General features: G+C 43.6%; 1 long non-coding RNA gene across 1 annotated transcript; it reads right to left on the bottom strand.

Annotated features, from left to right (window-relative positions):
- Positions 1–7,971: 7,971 nt before the first annotated feature.
- LOC128046618 (uncharacterized) lies at positions 7,972–18,880 on the bottom strand. Its single transcript, XR_008199269.1, has 3 exons — positions 18,857–18,880; positions 8,302–8,390; positions 7,972–8,027 (listed from the first exon to the last, which is right to left on the bottom strand). It is a non-coding gene; the product is annotated as an uncharacterized LOC128046618 (long non-coding RNA).
- Between the last annotated feature and the right edge of the window lie 2,368 nt (positions 18,881–21,248).

Genomic DNA, 21,248 nt, shown 5'->3' with positions numbered 1-21,248 from the left:
AGATGACAAGAATGGCACATTGAATAAGAGCGTGGAGATAAAAATGTATTGTTGCATGGCTCTGACATTATACATGAGTGGTATAATACCATTTGAAGGTAGACTGTGGTAAGCTGAAGATGTCTATTGTAAATCCTAGAAGAGAGAAACCATTAAAAAAATTAAACGAAAGAGGTATCGCTAATAAATCCATAGTGGAGGTAAAATACAACACTGAAGAATTTTCAGTTAATCCAAAAGAAGAAAGAAAACAGCAATAAAGACAGTTAATGCTCAGTGGTGATTTATTTTTTAAAACTATTTTAATATATATTTTATTTATTTTTTTTCATTTTGGCTGTGCTGGGTCTTCATTGCCACATGTGGGCTCTTTGTTAGGGCATGTGGGTTTCTCTTATTGCAGAACATAGGCTCAAGAGCACAGGATCAATAGCTGTGCCACATGGGCTTGGTTGCCCTGTGGCATCTGGGACCTCCATTCCCTGACCAGGGATTGAACCCAGGTCCCCTGCAGTGGAAGGCGGATTCTTAAGCACTGGACCACCAGGGAACTCCCTCAAGTGATGAATGCTGAGTCATCAAGTCGGCATAGGTTTGCCATATAAAGCAAATCAAGTTTGTTGGCATTATTAATACTGTGTGTGCAAAGCAGCACATAAAACAAGCACTGTAAGTTATAGCCATCTTATAATTTTAAATTTTGTTACAATAAGTTTGCTTAGGAAAAAAAATCTCACATGTGCCCAGATAAGAATTACCTCGAGGGTGATAAAACTCATTATTGACTTATTTTTCTTTACTGCATTTTGAAGTGTCCTTGAAAAAGGAAAAACACAAAACAAAAAGAAACCCGTGATGTAGACAAAAGAGCTGCATACTGGAAGAGACCACCAATTAATTCAATGACATTATCTAAGTTACTTAGTTTCCTTCTTTTTCCCCTGTGGTGAAATGATAAGACATCACCCAATACACTAGCCACCAGCCACACGTGATTACTAAGCGCTTGAAACGTGGCTAATCCAAATGCAGGTGTGTTGTAAATGTAAAAGACTCATCAACACAAATACACACTTAGAACAACAAAAAAAAGTACAATATCTCATTACACTTATGTTGATTACATACTGAAATATTCTTAATGTATTAGGTTAGCTAAAATTTGTTTAAAATACCTTTTCCTGTTTCTTTTTTCTTTTTCATGTGACCACTAGACAATTTTAAATCATATATACGGCTTGCATTATACCTTTATTGGACAGTGCTGAACTAAATCGTATCTTCTAGTCCTTAATATTCTGATACTTATCCTAAGCTTCAGGAGTGCAGCGCTTCAGATCCAGAAAGCATACATTTAAAGCAGTTCATTCTCTTCATTCCATTCCTCTAGATGGCACTAGAGTTACAGCTTCAAGCTAACAACATAGTTTAAAATAGTTGCAGGTCTCTAAACACGTGCTTAGTTTCAGCTCCACGCCCTTACTCACATTATTTTCTCTACTGGGAAACTCTTTCCTAACTAGATAGCCTATTCATTTTAAAAAAATTCAGACCCTCTGGGACATCCCTGTGGTCCAGTGGTTAGGATTCTGAGCTTTCCCTGCCAAGGGCCTGGATTCAATCTCTGGTTGGGAAACTAAGATCCCACAAGCCACGTGTCACAACCAATATAAAGAAATTAAAAATAAAACTCAGATCCTTAACATCCGTCTCCTGTCCATAAATAACTTTATGTAGCCACTGTCCATATTATTTATGTAGCCATATTATTCTATAGTAAATCCATGAAATATTGTTTACATGCATCCCCTCTTCTATCTTGCATGTTATCTGAGATAGGTAGTGATGAGATTTTAGTTGATGCCTGGCATCCGGCACACAGTAGGTACTATAAGCAATGTTATCAGGATAGGCCAAGTTAGCAAAAAGTCCACATCGAAGTAGCATAAGACAACAGAGGGGCACTTCCCTGGTGGTTCAGTGGTTTAGACTCTGAGCTCTCGGACCAATCCCTAGTTGGTAAGTAGATCCTACATGCAGGAACTAAGAGTTCACATGCTGCAACTAAAGATCCTACATACCACAGCTAAGACCTGGCACAGCCAAATAAATAAATAAAATACAATGTATTAAAAAAAAAAAAAGACAAAGTATTTTTCTTGGGTACATGTTCATCAGGGATCAGCTGAAGGCTCTGCTCCATGACCCGTACTCCAGGACCTACGTTAATGGAACAAATCCATCTAGAGCTTTGCTGGTGACTGTGGCAGAAGCCAAGAGGGCTCTGTGCCTATGCTTTGGAGGTCTCTGGACCTGTGCTTAAATGCACCAACCTAGAATTGACACAAATCATTTCTACTCACGAGTTACTGGCCAGAACTAATTATATGGCCCAATCCAACGCAAGGATATCAGAAAGTGTGATTCTATCATGTGCTTGGAAGGCAAGGGCAGAAATATTTGAGGAATGTTAATGATGATCTTTCCAGTAGCCATGTACGTATGTGTGAGTTGGACTATAAAGAAGGCTGAGCGCCCCAAAATTGATGCTTTCAAACTACAGTGCTGGAGAAGACTCTTGAGAGTCCCTGGGACAGCAAGGACATCGAACCAGTCAATCCTAAAGGAAATCAACCTTAATACACATTGGACGGACTGATGCTGAAGCTGAAGCTCCACTACTTTGGCCACCTGATTTGAAGAGTCAATTCATTGGAAAAGACTCTGATGCTGTAAAAGACTGAGGCTAGGAGGAGAAGGGGGCAACAGAGGATGAGATGGTTGGATGGCATTATCAACTCGACGGACATGAGTCTGAGCAAACTCCAGGAGATAGCGAAGGACAGGGAAGGCTGGCGTGCTGCAGTCCATGGGGTCACAAAGAATTGTACATGACTTAGTGACTGAACAAGTGACTACTAATAACCCTTCTAGTCAATAACCTTTCAGCTATTTCTCCTGCAGGTAGAACACATTCACTATATGTTCCGCCACAAAGGAAACAACCCAAGAATTCCCTTCAGTCACGTCAAGTTCAAATTCAAGAATCTGCATGATGCACAATAGTTGCTATTGACAGTTTCAGACGTGGCTGAGCTAGAGAACGATAAACTGAAACAAGCCATGTGCCGCACATCTAATGTACTCTGGTGGAACAGGGACAGGATAACTGCAGTCAGGGGAGTGGGGACAAATGGAAGACACAACAGCCTAGGGCCTGTGATGTTCCACTGTGTGGATGTGATGACAGCCCCTTACCTGGAGCAAAGGGAATAGTTCTTGATTAGCTCTCAATTCTGCTTCTTGGGAAGACATCCTTCGGCCACTGTTCTCTGTTCTAAGCTGCAAAGTTTTCAGGGTGGTTGCTGCAGTATAACCTAATTTGTCCTGACTGATAAATCAGAATCTAGAGGGGGGTGTTACATATTATTTAAAAAGAAACACTTAATACGTATGAATAACAAATGTGGAGGGCAGCAAAGATCTTATTGGAGGCTGGAAGGTCAGCAATCCATGTTATACAGTAGCAAAGCATTTGGTAAAATTGTGGCCTGCAGTAACTTAGTTATTTAATAACCTACCTAATAAGCTAGGAGAGTCAAGAGAATAGAATTTTAAAATTGGATACAGTTGGCTGTCACTGACAAAGCACCTCAGGATGAGTCCAGAAGAGAACTGGCCAGCTTGCAAGAAGGTAAAGGGATCAAGAGAGACTATGGATGTCACAGGGGTTCACAGAGGCAACTGCTTATTATCCCCAAGTGCATGCTCAGTTGCCCAGTCATGTCTGACTGCGACACTATGGACTGCAGCCCTACCAGGCTTCTGTCCATGGGATTTCCCAGGCAAGAATACCTTGGGTATTGTGAGTTGCCATTTCCTCCTCCAGGGCATCCCTTTGGTAAGAGGTAAAATGGAGATGCTTGGAGTGACAAAAATCACTCAAAAGAAAATTCAAACTCAGCTTTGTTGGTATGGTAACCAACAGTCCTGGTTTGACCAGAACCATTCCAGTTCTTAACACTGAAAATCCAGTAACCAAGGAAACCCCTCTGCCAGGCACAGGGACAGTTGTTTACCCTACTCTTCACATCTCTGTTGAAACCTGTTAGTAGTTTAAATTGTTTTAGAGCCAAGACCTTGTTTAATTTGCGGCACTCAGTAAACCATTTCCATTAAGCGAAACTGCTTGGGAAAGAGACTTCAGGTGCGGGTCTCCAACCAAAAGATCAAAATGCCCCAAAGTAGTTGAAGAGGCATAAAAATGATAAAAGACACCAAATCTAAGAAAAATGTCTAGAAAAGGGCAGCTATGGTATGAAACTGCCTGAAATCAGAGATAAAAAGCCAACTATATTTCTGCTTCTTGGGAAGACATCATATATTTCTGAGAGTACTCTGCTACCAAGACAAGTCACATAAGTCCAGCCAATCACAAAAGACCAAAGAGTGCAATCTTTTATTACGTGCCCAGAAGGTGAGAAGCTGGAAATACTTGCTAACAGCACTAAGAATTATCACAGCACAATAAATAAAAGTGATGCCCAAACCACTGGTTTCTGGGCTGTGTGTTAGTCACTCAGTTGTGTTCAACTCTTTGTGACCCCATGGACTGTAGCCAGGCTCCTCTGTCCATGTTATTCTCTAGGCAAGCATACTGGAGTGGGTTGCCATTCCCTTCCCAGGGGATCATCCCAACCCAGGGATTGAACTCAAGATTCTTTACCATCTGAGCCACCAGGGAAGTCTGGGGTAGTGGCACTTGAGTTTAAGAACACTCAGGAAGAGGACTTCCCTGGTGGCTCAGTGGTAGAGAATCTGCCCGCCTACCAATGCTGGAGACATGGGTTTGATATCTGATCCAGGAAGACCCCACATGCTGAGGAGCAACTAAGCCCACAGAACTATTGAGCGTGTGATCTAGAGCCCAGGAGCCGCAACTACTGAAGCCCATGTGCCCTAAAACCTGTGCTCCCCAAAAAGAGAAGCCACTGCAAGTGTCCAAGCACTGCAACTAGAGAGCCGCCCCCACTCTTGCACAGCTGCAAAGACCCAGCACGGCCAAAAACAAAATAAAGAACACTCAGAAAGTAGAGCTAGTTTAGCAGAGGACACCATGCACCATTCTTACCCTTTAGCAAAAGTAAATCAAACTCACCATATACAAAGGGATGTGTGCCCCAAGATGAGTGTGTTAATTTCCACACACAGAGGAATGAATATGTTTCAATACTGAGTGGGGATGAAGGAGGGAATTCAAGGAAAAAAAAATCTCCTTTTTTCTGGAAAGTCCAAGCTGTTAGGTCCGGGAGAGCAGAAACAATCATCAGTGAAGCACAGACAGTTCACCAGCTAGCCTGGAGAACAATCAGAATTGAGTAGAAAAGAACACAGAGAAAAAACACCTACTGGACTCAAGTCTTCTCCAGGGACTGAAGCTGAAGGGCTGTCAGAAAGGATCACTTTTCTTTTTCTTTAGAGATGGAGTCAAGAGAAAATTCTAATAGCCTTGGCCTAGGCTGGGACAACTTGTTGATACAGGGCAGCCCCAAGTGTACCTGCCTCCACGTTCAAAGGTTTATTTCCCTTATGTTTTAAACAAAGCGTTTTACATACTTTTCTTCTCCTATACTTTAAGATCTGAAACCTCGATGTACGCATTAAAACCCTTGCCCATCACTAATTTCAAGCGCAGGAGTCAACAAGACAGAGTGGAAATATACATTCAACTTTATTTCATTAGAAAAACTTATTTAAGCCACATGGTGGCCAAATACCCTTGTCCCAAGCAGGCGCTGTCATTCCCCTGCCCACTTCAGACCAATACACACACACACGTACTCGCTAAGTTGGAGGAAGAACTTTAAAAAATGTAAAAATGAGAACAGGACACAGAAGACTCCACCTTCCCCCTTTCTACAGCCAACCCACACAACTCTTAACTGTTATCTGCACACAGAAGAGCTCTCATGGGAAAAAAGCTGAATACCAAGTAAACTGACCATAAGACACCCAAGTCCAAAAGAATTGTTGGCAGATGCTTAGAAAGTAGGGTTGAAACTAAGACCATCTCCCAACAGCTGAAGTTGCAGCACAAGTCCTCATCTAAGAGAAGACTAAGCCAGGCTGCTCAGGACAGCCAAGCATACAGCAGACCGGGGAGGGGAGTGAGATCACTCCATTCGACAGCCACAGGCCACCCACTAAGATCTGTGATTAAACAGGCTGTTTCCAGAACAAGGAGTATCCAGATGAGGTCCTTCAAGGGCCTAGTAACAGTTAGTTCTCTGATAACACTGATGTGGAGCTTGCCTGCCCAGGAACTGGTAGAGCTGGCGGTATTTTGGACACTGTTCCAAGGTTATAACCGGTGGAGGGAGGTCTTATCACACCCCTCTGGATGGATGGTCTGGAAGGCCCTTGGGGGCTCTGTGTTGGCAAGCTGACCTCTGGTAGCCCAGGAGCTCCCAGGAGACGGGCTCTCCAGTAAGCCCTCCAGGGACTCCATCAGTCTAATGAAGATGGAGAGCAGGGTCAGCACCCCACCTAAGAGATAGAGGTTCAACATATGCTTCATGGCTTCAAGGATTCCACTCCTCTGTAGAATAGAGCTGCCTTCTGCTTCTGAAAGGCCTCTGAATCCTGAGAAGAGAGAGGAGAGGTTAATCTCCAGCCTTCTGGGATATGCGTGCCTCTGACCTTGACCCTGGAGCTAAGCAGGTGGCCAGCCAGTCAGGGAGGCAGGGGCTAGGGCAGAATCTCCAAGTAAATTTACACTGTAAATGCATGGCTCCCACCAGCTGTGGAACGACTCAGCTTCTTGGACTAATCCAAGAGCATTCCTTAAAACTTTTACTTCTGCTTTCAGATATAGAGAATCCCTGTTCCACAGTCCAGGGACCACAAACCTTCCTGGATGAAAAAACCCAGTTCTTTTTGGGGGGAGGAAGGGTGCAGGGGGCGGGGGTGGGGGTGGGGGGGTCGATTGCGGGAATATAAGAACATGTCCTTGAGAAAGCAAAAGCAACCTGCCTGGAAATCTCCTTCACCTTTCAGTCAGGTGTGAATTAATCCTAAACTTTTTAGAAGTCTAAATAATCCTAACGGAGTAAAATATATCAAGTGCACTTATTTAACAAGTACGCCCTGAACACCCACAACGTGTTAGGCACCCCGTATGGCACTAAGGCCACTCGAGGCCCTGCAGACACGAACTCGGCCCTCATGCGCCTTCCAGTCCAGGGGGGGACAGGCAAGAAAACGGGCAGTTCCTACAAACAACAGGAAGGAGATGCTAGGTGTGCTCTGGATGGGCACGGCGTGGGGTGAGCACACGGATCCTAGTTAAGGCCACCCCTGGAGAAAGCTGGGCGGGGTCGCTGAGTGGGGCCCCAGGTGGGGACGAGAAGGGACGCTCCCCACAGCGCAGCCCCAGGCGGGGTAACGCCAGGAGGCCCGCGGGGCACGCAGCCCAGGGGATGGGGGCGGGGAGCCGGGAACCCTATAAAGCCGCTCACCTCCAGGAGGACGGGCCAGGAGCGGCCCACTTGCTGTAATAACGGGTCGCGCGGAGTCGGAAGGAAAGTCGACCCACGAGATGTCAACCCAGACGTCCCTCTACAGCTAAAAGCGCAGCTTGCAGCGAAACTCTGAGCTAGGGCCACACGGCCCATTTATACCCGCGGTGCGGCTGGGAGCCCGCGCGCGCGCACTGGAGCCCTGACGCAAGCCCACGGCCCCGCCCCTAGGCGAGGGCGGGCTCGGGTCTCAGGCAGTTCTCAGCAGCCTCGGTCAGGGCTGTTTCTTGAGATACGCGCTGTGCGACTCTGAGTCTCTGAGGTGGACATGGCACCAGGCGTGTATATTAACTACAACTGCCTTTTCTAGCTGCAGGAAACGTTTGAGGGAGTTAGAAAGTCATTATTCCCGCATACCAGGTAGATGGAAAACATCTAAAATGGTGCAATCCAAGGGCTCGCAGACTGCGTGGTATGAGGTCCGGCGGGCGGCTGGGGATGAATTCTTCGCTGCAGATTTTAACAAAGCACAGATTGTCAGAGGGCCTCAGACCCTCCTTCCACCCACCCCCCACCCTACTGCCCGTTTCCTTTATTCAGGAACTGAAAAGTTGACATTGCTTCACTTCCTACAAGTAATAGGATTCCAAACGCCCCCCACCCCCGACCCAGTCCCTATTCCGAGTTTTCTTTGCCATTGGTATCTCTGGAATGGCATCATTTTACATCATAAACCCTGCCTTCCATGAGAGTTTGTCACAGTACCAAAATGTGGAATACACACCTGGCCCTGGTGTCTGAGCATGTGACCGAGTCCCTTGGCAGGCACTGGATGTCAGTTTCCTCGTGTACAGTGTGGCCACGGAACGAAGTCTGAGGATGAACGAAAGTCCTAGGTCACAGTCTAGGTGGTGGTTTAGTCCCTAAGTCGTGTCCGACTCTTGCGACCCCAAGGACTGTAGCCTGCCAGGCTCCTCTGTCCATGGAACTCACCAGGCAAGAATACTGGAGCAGGTTGCCATTTCCTTCTCCAGGGCGTCTTCCCGACCCAGGAATCGAACCTGGATCTTCTGCATTGCAGGCAGATTCTTTACCGACTGAGGAAGCTCCCACGTCTAGCTCCCATATTGGGGGCTGAGAAGCCTCACTAAGCACTACCCTCCCAGGGTGCTCCCGAATCTCATCCCTGCCCACCCGCCCCCCGCCCCCAAGTCCCTGGGTGTCGTGAGGGCACCCAATGGCAGATCTCGGGAAATAAATTGCTGGGGACAGGCTGGGAGTGGGGAGGCCCCTGGGGAGGAAATGTCCACGCCGTGGAAGGAAGGCCATGAGTGGTTTCGCTGCCTTCCTCGTGGGGAGGGGAGGGGGGCAAAGCTCCAAGTTGGTGACTCTAGCAGGTCCCCGGAGCTTTAGGACTCTCGGCTTCGCTTGCCTGGACTGGACTAGCGACAATCCAGGCGCTCCCTCGGCTCCGCGTGCTCTGCGGAAAAGAGGCAGGACCAACCGGGAGTTGCCAAACCCCGGCTGCGACCTTTCACCTACTATCCCCGTTCCATCTGCTGTCAGAGGAGGAAGGGCGGGAAAGGCCGCCGAGAAGGGGAAAAGTTGGAGATGGGAGACGTGCTGGCAGGCAGGCAGGCACTGTGAAATTAACTTTTCTACTCAGCTTGCAGGAATTTTTGGTTCTTCATTAAGCTAGAGTTTCGTCTCTATTTTCTCTGGACTCAAGTGACTCTTTTCTTGCACTGTTATTTAGGAGGGGCTCCAGCTCTAAGCTATGAGGGAAGCCCTCAGATGTTTTGGTATATATACCGTTTCTGGTCATGTCCAACTCTTTTGGGACTCCATGGACTATACAGTCCATGGAATTCTCCAGGCCAGAATACTGGAGTGGGTAGCCTCTTCCTGCTCCAGGGATCTTCCCAACCCAGGAATCGAAACCCGGTCTCCCGCTTTGCGGGCAGATTCTTTACCAGCTGAGCCACAAGGGAAGCCCAAGAATACTGGACTGGGTAGCCTATCCCTTTTCCAGCAAATCTTCCTGACCCAGGAATCGAAACCAAGTCTCCTGCATTGCAGGCGGATTCTTTATCAACTGAGTTCCCTGGTAGCTCAGATGGTAAAGCGTCTGCCTGGAGTGCGGTGTCTCCGGTTCACTCCCTGAGTCAGGAAGATCCCCTAGAGAAGGAAATGGCAATCCACTCCAGTATTCTTGCAAGGAAAATCCCACGGACAGAGGAGCCTGGTAGGCTACAGTCCATTGGGTCGCAAAGAGTCGAACACGACTGAGTGACTTCTCTTTCTCTTTCCAGCTCTGAAACTACGCTACAGAGTGTCCCCCACCCTTGCTAGTTAGGGGCTTCAGGCGAATCCTGTAACCTTTAGGCACTTCAGTTTCTCACCTGTGATATGGGAGGTGAACAGTGCTTACCTGGAAATTAAACGAGTTAAACCACATGAAGCACCGAGAAAGCTGCCTGGTACATGGAAAACATGCTGTAAGTGTTAAAATTATCTGTATTCTCTACCACAAAACTCCCAGTGAGAGACTTTGGTCACAGTTGCCTATGTTCAGTGAGGCAACATAGGAATTCCGCAATAACCTGTTGGGCTCTGCTTATTGTCAGGTCTAAAAGTTTATTCTCATAGAGCTCAAAGGAAGAGATAGGCAGCTCTCTGACAATTCCCTCTCCCCTATTTGCTGCCACTGTGCAAACATCATGCTAGATGCAGAAAACCAGAGTTTGGGTGAATATAGTCCTGGGCTTTCCCATTTATCAATTACAAATATTCTTCTACATCATCTCCTCATCTCTGGGTAGGTACTGGGCCTACCTATATCAAGATTCTTGCCTGTTGTATCTGCAGGCCAAGTTAGTTAATCCTTTTGAGCCCCAATCTCCTAATCTGTAACATGAGAGAAATAATATATAAAACAGAGTTATGAGGATTTGAACTAATACATGTAAAGTATGTGTCATGTAGTAGATGATTAATAAATCTTAGCTCTTTTTATTAAAACGAGAAAGGCAAGTTCTTGTCCTAAAATAAGCTTGTCACCTGGTTGGGTAAATAAGACTTAAGATAAGTAGCAACCCACAGCCTGGGTAGGGTTGTGGTTAGAAATCAGTCCAACTTGAATTTGAATACTGCTCTGTGATTTGCTAGCTATTGTCCTTGGGCTTTGCTTGCTTCAGTCTCTTCATTTGTACAATGGAAATAATAATAGTTTGTACCAACTAAGATTATTATGAAGATTAAATAATGGGCGTAAAGTACTAGGTATCAGTTCAGTTCAGTTCAGTCGCTCAGTCGTGTCCAACTCTTTGCGACCCCATGAATCGCAGCACGCCAGGCCTCCCTGTCCATCACCAACTCCCGGAGTTCACTCAGACTCACATCCATAGAGTCTGTGATGCCACCCAGCCATCTCATCCTCGGTCGTCCCCTTCTCCTCCTGCCCCCAATCCCTCCCAGCATCAGAGTCTTTTCCAATGAGTTAACTCTTCGCATGAGGTGGCCAAAGTACTGAAGTTTCAGCTTTAGCATCATTCCTTCCAAAGAAATCCCAGGCTGATCTCCTTCAGAATGGACTGGTTGGATCTCCTTGCAGTCCAAGGGACTCTCAAGAGTCTTCTCCAACACCACACTCCAAAAGCATCAATTCTTCGGTGCTCAGCCTTCTTCACAGTCCGACTCTCACATCCATACATGACCACAGGAAAAACCATAGCCTTGACTAGACGGACCTTAGTTGGCAAAGTAATGTCTCTGCTTTTGAATATGCTGTCTAGGTTGGTCATAACTTTTCTTCCAAGGAGTAAGCGTCTTTTAATTTCATGGCTGCAGTCACCATCTGCAGTGATTTTGGAGCCCAAAAAAAGTCTGACACTCTTTCCACTGTTTCCCTATCTATTTCCCATAAAGTGATAGGACCGGATGCCATGATCTTCGTTTTCTGAATGTTGAGCTTTAGGCCAACTTTTTCACTCTCCTCTTTCACTTTCATCAAGAGGCTTTTTAGTTCCTCTTCACTTTCTGCCATAAGGGTGGTGTTATCTGCATATCTGAGGTTATTGATATTTCTCCCGGCAATCTTGATTCCAGCTTGTGTTTCTTCTAGTCCAGCGTTTCTCATGATGTACTCTGCATAGAAGTTAAATAAGCAGGGTGACAATATACAGCCTTGACGTACTCCTTTTCCTATTTGGAACCAGTCTGTTGTTCCATGTCCAGTTCTAACTGCTGCTTCCTGACCTGCATACAGATTTCTCAAGAGGCAGGTCAGGTGGTCTAGTATTCCCATCTCTTGAAGAATTTTCCACAGTTGATTGTGATCCACACAGTCAAAGGCTTTGGCATAGTCAATAAAGCAGAAATAGATGTTTTTCTGGAACTCTCTTGCTTTTTCCATGATCCAGCAGATGTTGGCAATTTGATCTCTGGTTCCTCTGCTTTTTCTAAAACCAGCTTGAACATCAGAGAGTTCACAGTTCACGTATTGCTGAAGCCTGGCTTGGAGAATTTTGAGCTTTACTTTACTAGCATGTGAGATGAGCACAATTGAGCGGTAGTTTGAGCATTCTTTGGCATTGCCTTTCTTTGGAATTGGAATGAAAACTGATCTTTTCCAGTCCTGTGGTATAGATTAGGGCAAAATGTATGGTATTTATTAATCTAATTAGCTTCTGTTGTTGTTTTTGTTCAATAAATCATGTCCAACTCTTTGCGACCCATGACTGCAGCACGCCAGGCTTCCCTGTCCTTCACCATCACCCAGAGTTTGCTCAAACTCATGTCCATTGAGCCAGTGGTGCAGTCCAACCATCTCATCCTCTGTTGCCCCCTTCTCCTCCTGCCTTCAGTCTTCCAACATCAGGGTCTTTTCCAACGAGTTGGCTCTTCACATCAGGTGGCCAAAGTATTAGAGCTTCAGCTTCATCATCAGTCCTTCCAATGAATATTCACGGTTGATTTCTTTTAAGATTGACTGGTTTGATCTTGCAGTCCAAGGAACTCTCAAGAGTCTTCTCCAGCACCACAGTTCAGAAGCATCAGTTCTTTGGCGCTGAGCTTTCTTCATGGTCCAACTCTCATATCCAAGCATGACTACTAGAAAAACCATAGATTTGACTATATCAACCTTTATCAGCAAAGTGATGTCTCTGCTTTCTGCTATGCTCTCTAGGTTTGTCATAGCTTTCCTTCCAAGGAGCAAGCATCCTTATTCATTTTTTAAAATTTGCTTGTTATATTTATTACAGTGTAGCTACTCTACCATGTTGTGCTAAGTTCTGGTATACAGAAGAGTGATTCCGTTATATGTGTGCATGCTCAGTCACTGAGTTGTGTCGGAAGACCCCATGGACTGTAGCCCGCCAGGTTCCTCTGTCCATGGGATTTTCCAGGCAAGAATACTGGAGAGGGTTGCCATTTCCTTCTCCATCAAGTGTCTTTTATTTTCACGGCTGCAGTCACCATCTGCAGTGATTTTGGAGCCTAAGAAAATAAACTCTGCCTCTGTTTCCACTTTTTCTCCTTCTATTTGCCACAAAGTGATGGGACCAGATGCCATTATCTTAATTTTCTGAATGTTGAGTTTTAAGCCAGCTTTTTCACTCTCCTCTTTCACCTTCCTCAGGAAGCTCTTTTGTTCTTCTTCATTTCCAACCATTAGAGTGGTTTCATCTGCATATCTCTAAGGATGTTAATATTTCCTAGCAATCTTGATTCCAGTTTGTGATTCATCCAGCCTGGCATTTCACATGATATACTCTGAGTAGAAGTTAAATAAGCAGGGTGACAATATACAGCCTTGACGTACTCCTTTGCCAATTTGGAACTAGTCATTTGTTCCATGTCTGGTTCTGATTGTTGCTTCTTGACCTGCATACAGGCTTCTCAGGAGGCAGGTTAAGATCGTATTCCCATCTCTAAAAATTTTCCAGTTTATTGTGATCCACACAGTCAAAGGCTCTAGTGCAGTCAATGAAGCAAAAGTAGATGTTTTTTTTTTTGGAGTTTCCTAGCTTTCTCTATGATCCACCGAATGTTGGCAATTTGATCTCTGATTCCTCTACCTTTTATAAACCCAGCTTGTACATCTGGATGTTCATGGTTCACATACTGCTAAGGCCTAGCTTGAAGGATTTTAATCATTACCTTATTAGAATGTGAAATGAGAGCAGTTGTACAGTAGTTTGAACACTCTTTGCCATTGCCATTCTTTGGGATTGGAATTGAAAATTGTGACCATTACTGAGTTTTGCAAATTTGCTGACATATTGAGTGCAGCACTTTTAACAGCATCGTCTTTTAGGATTTGAAATCGCTCAGCTGGAATTCCATCCCCTCCACTAGCTTTGTTCATAGTAATGCTTCCTAAGGCCCACTTGACTTTACACTCCAGGTTGTCTGGCTCTAGGTGAGACCACACCATTGTGCTTATCTGGGTCATTAAGACCTTTTTTGTACAGTTCTTTTGTGTATTCTTGCCACCTCTTCTTAATCTCCTCTGCTTCTGTTGGGTCCTTACCTTTTCTGTCCTTTATTGTTGCTTGAAATGTTCCCTTGATATCTCGTTTTCTTCAAGAGATCTCTAGTCTTTCTCATTCTATTGTTTTCCTCTGTTTCTTTGCATTGTTCACTTAATAAGGCTTTCTTATCTCTCCTTGCTATTCCCTGAAATTCTGCATTCATTGCCTTTCTCCCTTGCCTTTTGCTTCTCTTCTTTTCTCAGCTATTTGTAAAGCTGCCTCAGAAATTAGCTTCTAAGGTGGACATTATAGATGTCCTGCAGTGGGTGGGAGTCCAAAAATAGAGGAAGAGAGAGAACTGGGTGGTAGAGAAGTTGAAATAAGACCATAACTAGGGTGGCAATGCTTTGCTTCGGGATCTAGAATTTTAATATTCCCCATGACTGAATGAAACAGTGGAAACAAAATAAGCATTCTGCAAGTAACCGACTTGCCAAGAATTTTGTTAAATATAGCACAGAAATTATTTGTTAGTTCTTATAAGAACTCAGTTCAGTTCAGTTCAGTCGCTCAGTCGTGTCTGACTCTTTGTGACCCCATGAATTGCAGCACGCCAGGCCTCCCTGTCCATCACCATCTCCCGGAGTTCACTCAGACTCACATCCATAGAGTCCGTGATGCCATCCAGCCATCTCATCTTCGGTCGTCCCCTTCTCCTCCTGCCTCCAATCCCTCCCAGCATCAGAGTCCTTTCCAATGAGTCAACTCTTCGCATGAGGTGGCCAAAGTACTGGAGTTTCAGCTTTAGCATCATTCCTTCCAAAGAAATCCCAGGGCTGATCTCCTTTAGAATGGACTGGTTGGATCCTCTTGCAGTCCAAGGGACTCTCAAGAGTCTTCTCCAACACCACACTTCAAAAGCATCAATTCTTCAGCTCTCAGCCTTCTTCACAGTCCAACTCTCACATCCATACATGAGCACAGGAAAAACCATAGCCTTGACTAGACGGACCTTAGTTGGCAAAGTAATGTCTCTGCTTTTGAATATGCTGTCTAGGTTGGTCATAACTTTTCTTCCAAGGAGTAAGCGTCTTTTAATTTCATGGCTGCAGTCACCATCTGCAGTGATTTTGGAGCCCCCCCAAAAATAAAGTCTGACACTGTTTCCACTGTTTGCCCATCTATTTCCCATGAAGTGGTGGGACCGGTTGCCATGATCTTTGTTTTCTGAATGTTGAGCTTTAGGCCAACTTTTTCACTCTCCTCTTTCACTTTCATCAAGAGGCTTTTTAGCTCCTCTTCACTTTCTGCCATAAGGGTGGTGTCATCTGCATATCTGAGGTTATTGATATTTCTCCCGGCAATCTTGATTCCAGCTTGTGTTTCTTCTAGTCCAGCGTTTCTCATGATGTACTCTGCATAGAAGTTAAATAAGCAGGGTGACAATATACAGCCTTGACGTACTCCTTTTCCTATTTGGAACCAGTCTGTTGTTCCATGTCCAGTTCTAACTGCTGCTTCCTGACCTGCATACAGATTTCTCAAGAGGCAGGTCAGGTGGTCTGGTATTGCCATCTCTTTCAGAATTTTCCACAGCTTATTGTGATCCACACAGTCAAAGGCTTTGGCATAGTCAATAAAGCAGAAATAGATGTTTTTCTGGAACTCTCTTGCTTTTTCCATGATCCAGCAGATGTTGGCAATTTGATCTCTGGTTCCTCTGCCTTTTCTAAAACCAGCTTGAACATCAGAGAGTTCACGGTTCATGTATTGCTGAAGCCTGGCTTGGAGAATTTTGAGCTTTACTTTACTAGCATGTGAGATGAGTGCAATTGTGCAGTAGTTTGAGCATTCTTTGGCATTGCCTTTCTTTGGAATTGGAATGAAAACTGATCTTTTCCAGTCCTGTGGCCACTGCTGAGTTTTCCAAAGTTGCTGGTATATTGAGTGCAGCCCTTTCACAGCATCATCTTTCAGGATTTGAAACAGCTCAACTGGAATTCCATCACCTCCACTAGCTTTGTTCGTAGTGATGCTAAGGCCCACTTGACTTCATATTCCAAGATGACTGGCTCTAGATTAGTGATCACATCATCATGATTATCTGGGTCGTGAAGATCTTTTTTGTACAGTTCTTCCGTGTATTCTTGCCACCTCTTCTTAATATCTTCTGCTTCTGTTAGGTCCATACCATTTCTGTCCTTTATCGAGCCCATCTTTGCATGAAATGTTCCCTTGGTATCTCTAATTTTCTTGAAGAGATCTCTAGTCTTTCCCATTCTGTTGTTTTCCTCTATTTCTTTGCATTGATCACTGAAGAAGCCTTTCTTATCTCTTCTTGCTATTCTTTGGAACTCTGCATTCAGATGCTTATATCTTTCCTTTCCTCCTTTGCTTTTCATCTCTCTTCTTTTCACAGCTATTTGTAAGGCCTCCCCAGACAGCCATTTTGCTTTTTTGCATTTCTTTTCCATGGGGATGGTCTTGATCCCTGTCTCCTGTACAATGTCACAAACCTCATTGCATAGTTCATCAGGCACTCTATCTATCAGATCTAGGCCCTTAAATCTATTTCTCACTTCCACTGTATAATCATCAGGAATTTGATTTAGGTCATACCTGAATGGTCTAGTGGTTTTCCCTACTTTCTTCAATTTGAGTCTGAATTTGGTAATAAGGAGTTCATGATCTGAGCCACAGTCAGCTCCTGGTCTTGTTTTTGTTGACTGTATAGAGCTTCTCCATCTTTCGCTGCAAAGAATATAATCTGATTTTGGTGTTGACCATCTGGTGATGTTCATGTGTAAAGTCTTCTCTTGTGTTGTTGGAACTCAGTGAGGTATTTTTACCTCTCTTCTTTATGTGTTAACTATGCTTTTTCCACTAGAAGAAAAAGAGACTTCCCTTTAGCTAGTCTTTTTTCAAAGGCTTAGCAACTATTTTAATTGATTAGCTTATTTATTTTTTGGTGCACAGCACAGCATGCGGGATCTTAGTTCCACAGGCAGCATCGAACCTGAGCTCACTGCATTAGAAGCTAGGAGTCTTAGTCACTGGACTGCCAGCGAAGTCCCCCTTTAGCTAGTCTTTTATTCATATTTCATATCTCAATTCAAACATGTTTCCTCTGGGAACCCTTTGCTGACCCTCAGATACTTGCTACAGACTCTGGTAGTAAGACATACATTGCCCTCACTGTTTGTTGTTACCTTACTCTTACTTGTATTAAAATCTTATAGTCCTCAAGAGCCTGAAAACATTAACAAAAGGTCTATCTTGTCTGATTTTTTTCATTCCACCCTAGCATCTAGCTCTACATTGTAGGCTTTCAATAAATATTTGTTGACTGAAGGAATAAATGAACAAATGATTAGCTTACCCAGCATCTTTAGTTAGTCCCCACTATTCCAAGGAAGGGTAGACAGAGTTCTAAAATGAACCCACTTCAGGTTCTACCTTCTCCTTGATAACTGCCAACCAAGGAAACCTCCTGATGAGGTGGGTCGTTATCCCCAGTGCCCTCAAAAGAAGTGATTCCATACTTGATCCACACAGGAGTACACACTAAGACTACATTAGCCTCACAAATCTGATCTTATGATTCTGGGTCCATTTAAAAAACAGGTACCACACTGCTGGTGAGTATAAATTGGTACACTTTCTGTGGAAACCAATTTGACAACACCTATAAAAATAAAAGAATGCACATGCCCTTTAATCTAGAATTCCACTTCTCGGAATGATCATTACAGACAAACTTCTGCACGGGAACAATAGAATATAAGAGGCAACCACTTCAGCACTGTTTGCACAAAAGATTGGGGGTAAAAATAGAACAGCAGCTTATCAGCAAGGGACTGGCTAAGTCAATGACAACTAGGAAGATTGCACATCCATACAATTGGATACCATGAAGCCAGCAAAAAAGAATAAGAAGTTTTGCACATCCTGATATGATCTCCACAAAATTAAATGGGAAAAGCAAATGTGTAGTGTGTGTATAGTATGCTACAATTTGTGTTAAACTCACAAGATAGGATGTACAAAAAGAGATACTACCTTCTACCCACTAGGATAGCCATATACACACACACACGCATATCAGTTCAGTTCAGTTCAGTTCAGTAGCTCAGTTGTGTCTGACTCTTTGCATCCCCATGGACTCCAGCATGCCAGGCTTCCCTGTCCATCACCAACTCCCAGAGCTTGCTCAAACTCATGCCCATCGAGTCAGTGATGCCCTCCAACCATCTCATCCTCTGTCATCCCCTTCTCCTCCTGCCTTCAATCTTTCCCAGCATCAGGATCTTTTCCAGTGAGTCAGTTCTTTGCATCAGATGGCCAAAGTATTGGAGCTTCAGCTTCAGCATCAGTCCTTCCAATGAGAATTCAATGAAACACACACACACACACACACACACACACACACACACACACACTTAAATGTATTAAGGAAAATAAAATTAAAAGTGTTGACGAGGATGTGAAGAAAGTGGAACACTTATATATTGCTCTTAGGAATGTAAAATGGTGTAGCTGCTGTTAAAAAGTTTGAGAGTTCCCCCAAAAAGTTAAACATAGAGTTATCATGTGACCCATTAATTCCACTACCCAGGAGAATTGAAGACATGGGTTCACACAAAAACTTGTACACAAGCAGCATTATTTGTAATAGCTAAACAATGGGACCAATCCAAATGTACATCAGCTGATGAACAGGTAAACAAAATGTGGTACAATGGAATATTATTTCATCATAAAATGAAGCATTAATATGGGCTACAAGATGGATGAACCTTGAAAATGTTATGCTATGTGAAGAAGTCAGACGCAAAAGAACACATATTGTATGATTCCACTTACTAGCCATGTCCAGGGTAGACAAATCCGTAGAGACAGAAAGTAGGTTGGTGGTTGCCGGGGACTGGAGGGAGAAGGGAAAGAGGAGTGACGGCTTTTGGGGGATGATGAAAATGTTCTAAAATTAGACAGTGGTGTTGTTGCACAACTCTGTAAACCACAGAATTACACACTTTAAATGGTGAATTTGAGTATGTGAATGATATCTGAATAGTAGATTTTATTCTTTAAAAAGAACAAAGATACCTCCATAGACTCAGATATAGAGAACAAACTAATAGTTACCAGTGAAGGGAGCAATATAGGGGGTGGGAAGTGGGAGGCACAAACTATTGGGTGTAAGACAAGCTCAAGTATGTCGTGTACAGCATGGGGAATACAGCCAATATTTTGTAATAAATGAAGGTAGAAAGTAACTTTTAAATATTTTTAAAAGTTATAATTTAAATATAAATTTTTCTTAAATTAAAAAAAGACATCTTCATCTTCAGATGACAAACAAAAACAGAACTAACCATTATAGAGCCTTTAAATTTTTTTTAAACTTATTTATTTATTTTGGCTTCACCAGAGCCCTTGGCAGTGAAAGTGTGGAGTCCTAACCATTTGATCACCAGGCAATTCCCTATAGACCCTTATTAAGGAAGCATGAACCTAAGAAGAAAACTGAACTTAGAAGGAAATAGTAAGATGCAAGAAAAAGTGAGTAAACATTTAGAAACCATATGAATAGATCTAAATAAATTGACTACTTGAAACCATTTTTAATAATAATGATTACCTTGGCAAAGTTAAGAAAACAAGATGAATTTTTTAAAAAATGGTGAAGGTTTAAGATGGGAACAGTGAGCAGAGAAAATTAACATGTCTTCTTTTGAGGGAGGAAGGTAGATATCGTTTAATTTTAGACCTTTGAAGTCTTTATCAAAATGTTAGTAATGTGACTCTTCCTCAACCTCCCTTTCCTGAATAATTCAGTCTTCAAGCCCTTGGATAGAACAGAGCGGGTGTTTGCAGTGAAGTGGCCCAGCCTGGAATGTCTCATTTTCTACTGTTTCCTCAATGTTGAGTAATCGTTGAGTGTATGGATGCATGAATGAATGTCATTTTTCAGGGAGGCCTTCTAATTCCCCTACACAAAACAACATCTCTCCCACCCTCTCCATCTCCCTTACTCTGCTTCATTTCATTTTCATAGTAATCAACACCATCAAACCTATTTTATATTTATATTTATAAAATGAATCATCTGTCTTCCTTTACTGGAAGGTAACTCCTTGAGGACAAGACCTTGGACTACTTTGTCAATAACTCTATCCCTAAACCCAGAACAGCGCCTGGCATATAGTAGGTGCTCAACAAATGAATGAATTTATTGAATGAATGAATAATAATTTTTGTGCCTGAGCTGTTTCATTTTTTTTTTTAAAGAACATCTGCTCAGCTATTGGTTCTATATATTTGTATTTATTGTGCAGCAGCATTTTAACAACAATCATTTCTGGGTGATATGGTTATGAGCTTTATTAATTTATAAATTAATTGCTTGTGCAACATTGTGACAACGACACAATATGGGGAAAACAGCCAAGTGAGTTTGGATGGGGAAATCGGGTAAAGAGCCCTGGCAACTGTTGGGGGTGGGAAGGCCACGCCAAGGCAGAACTTCTTCATCCCTGTCTGGGCCTGGGATCTTACCCTGAGTCTGCTTCTGGTACTAACTACCCACTGATCTGGGGCAAGGCACTTCTCCAGGCCTCAGTTTCCCATTTTGTGAAATGCAAGGCTGATAGACATGAACCATCTCTATGCTTTGCTACCTCAGAGGTTTGTAGTTCCAGAACCTGCACTTAGAGGCTACAGCCTAGACAGTGTGTGTGTGTGTGTGTCTGCGTGTGTCTGTGTGTATGAGAGAGAGTCTTAAAGTCACAATAGTCCTCTGTCTCCAGTCTCCACTTGGGAAATGCTGGATGAATCATGCAGAGTAAAAACAGTATTTAAAACTGTATGGGCCAGAGACCTCCCTGGCTATCCAGTGGTTAAGACTCCAAGTTTCCACTGTAAGAGGCACAGGTTTGATCCCTGGTCAGACATGCTGCACTGCCGGGAGAAAAAAAAATACACAAAACATATATGGGCGATGTAAGTTAACTGTGAAAAATTTATATATATTGAGGTCTTGGTAGGATATACTCTTAAACGCTAACAGTAACATTATTTTTCACTAGGCAGACCCTTTTATCCATTAGTCACAACAGGCACAGTGCCTGGGACCTATAGACTATATAAAAACTCAAAATATTTCAGATGGGTGGTTTGCTGGCTGTGCTTGACCTGTGACCAGCTGTGGGTTTCAGCTCTGCGGAAAAAACAAAGCCAGCCTAGGAGGTACGTG

Source organism: Budorcas taxicolor, chromosome 4 (assembly GCF_023091745.1).
Source record: "Budorcas taxicolor isolate Tak-1 chromosome 4, Takin1.1, whole genome shotgun sequence".
NCBI lineage: Eukaryota > Metazoa > Chordata > Mammalia > Artiodactyla > Bovidae > Budorcas > Budorcas taxicolor.
This window is presented reverse-complemented; position numbering and strand designations above follow the sequence as displayed.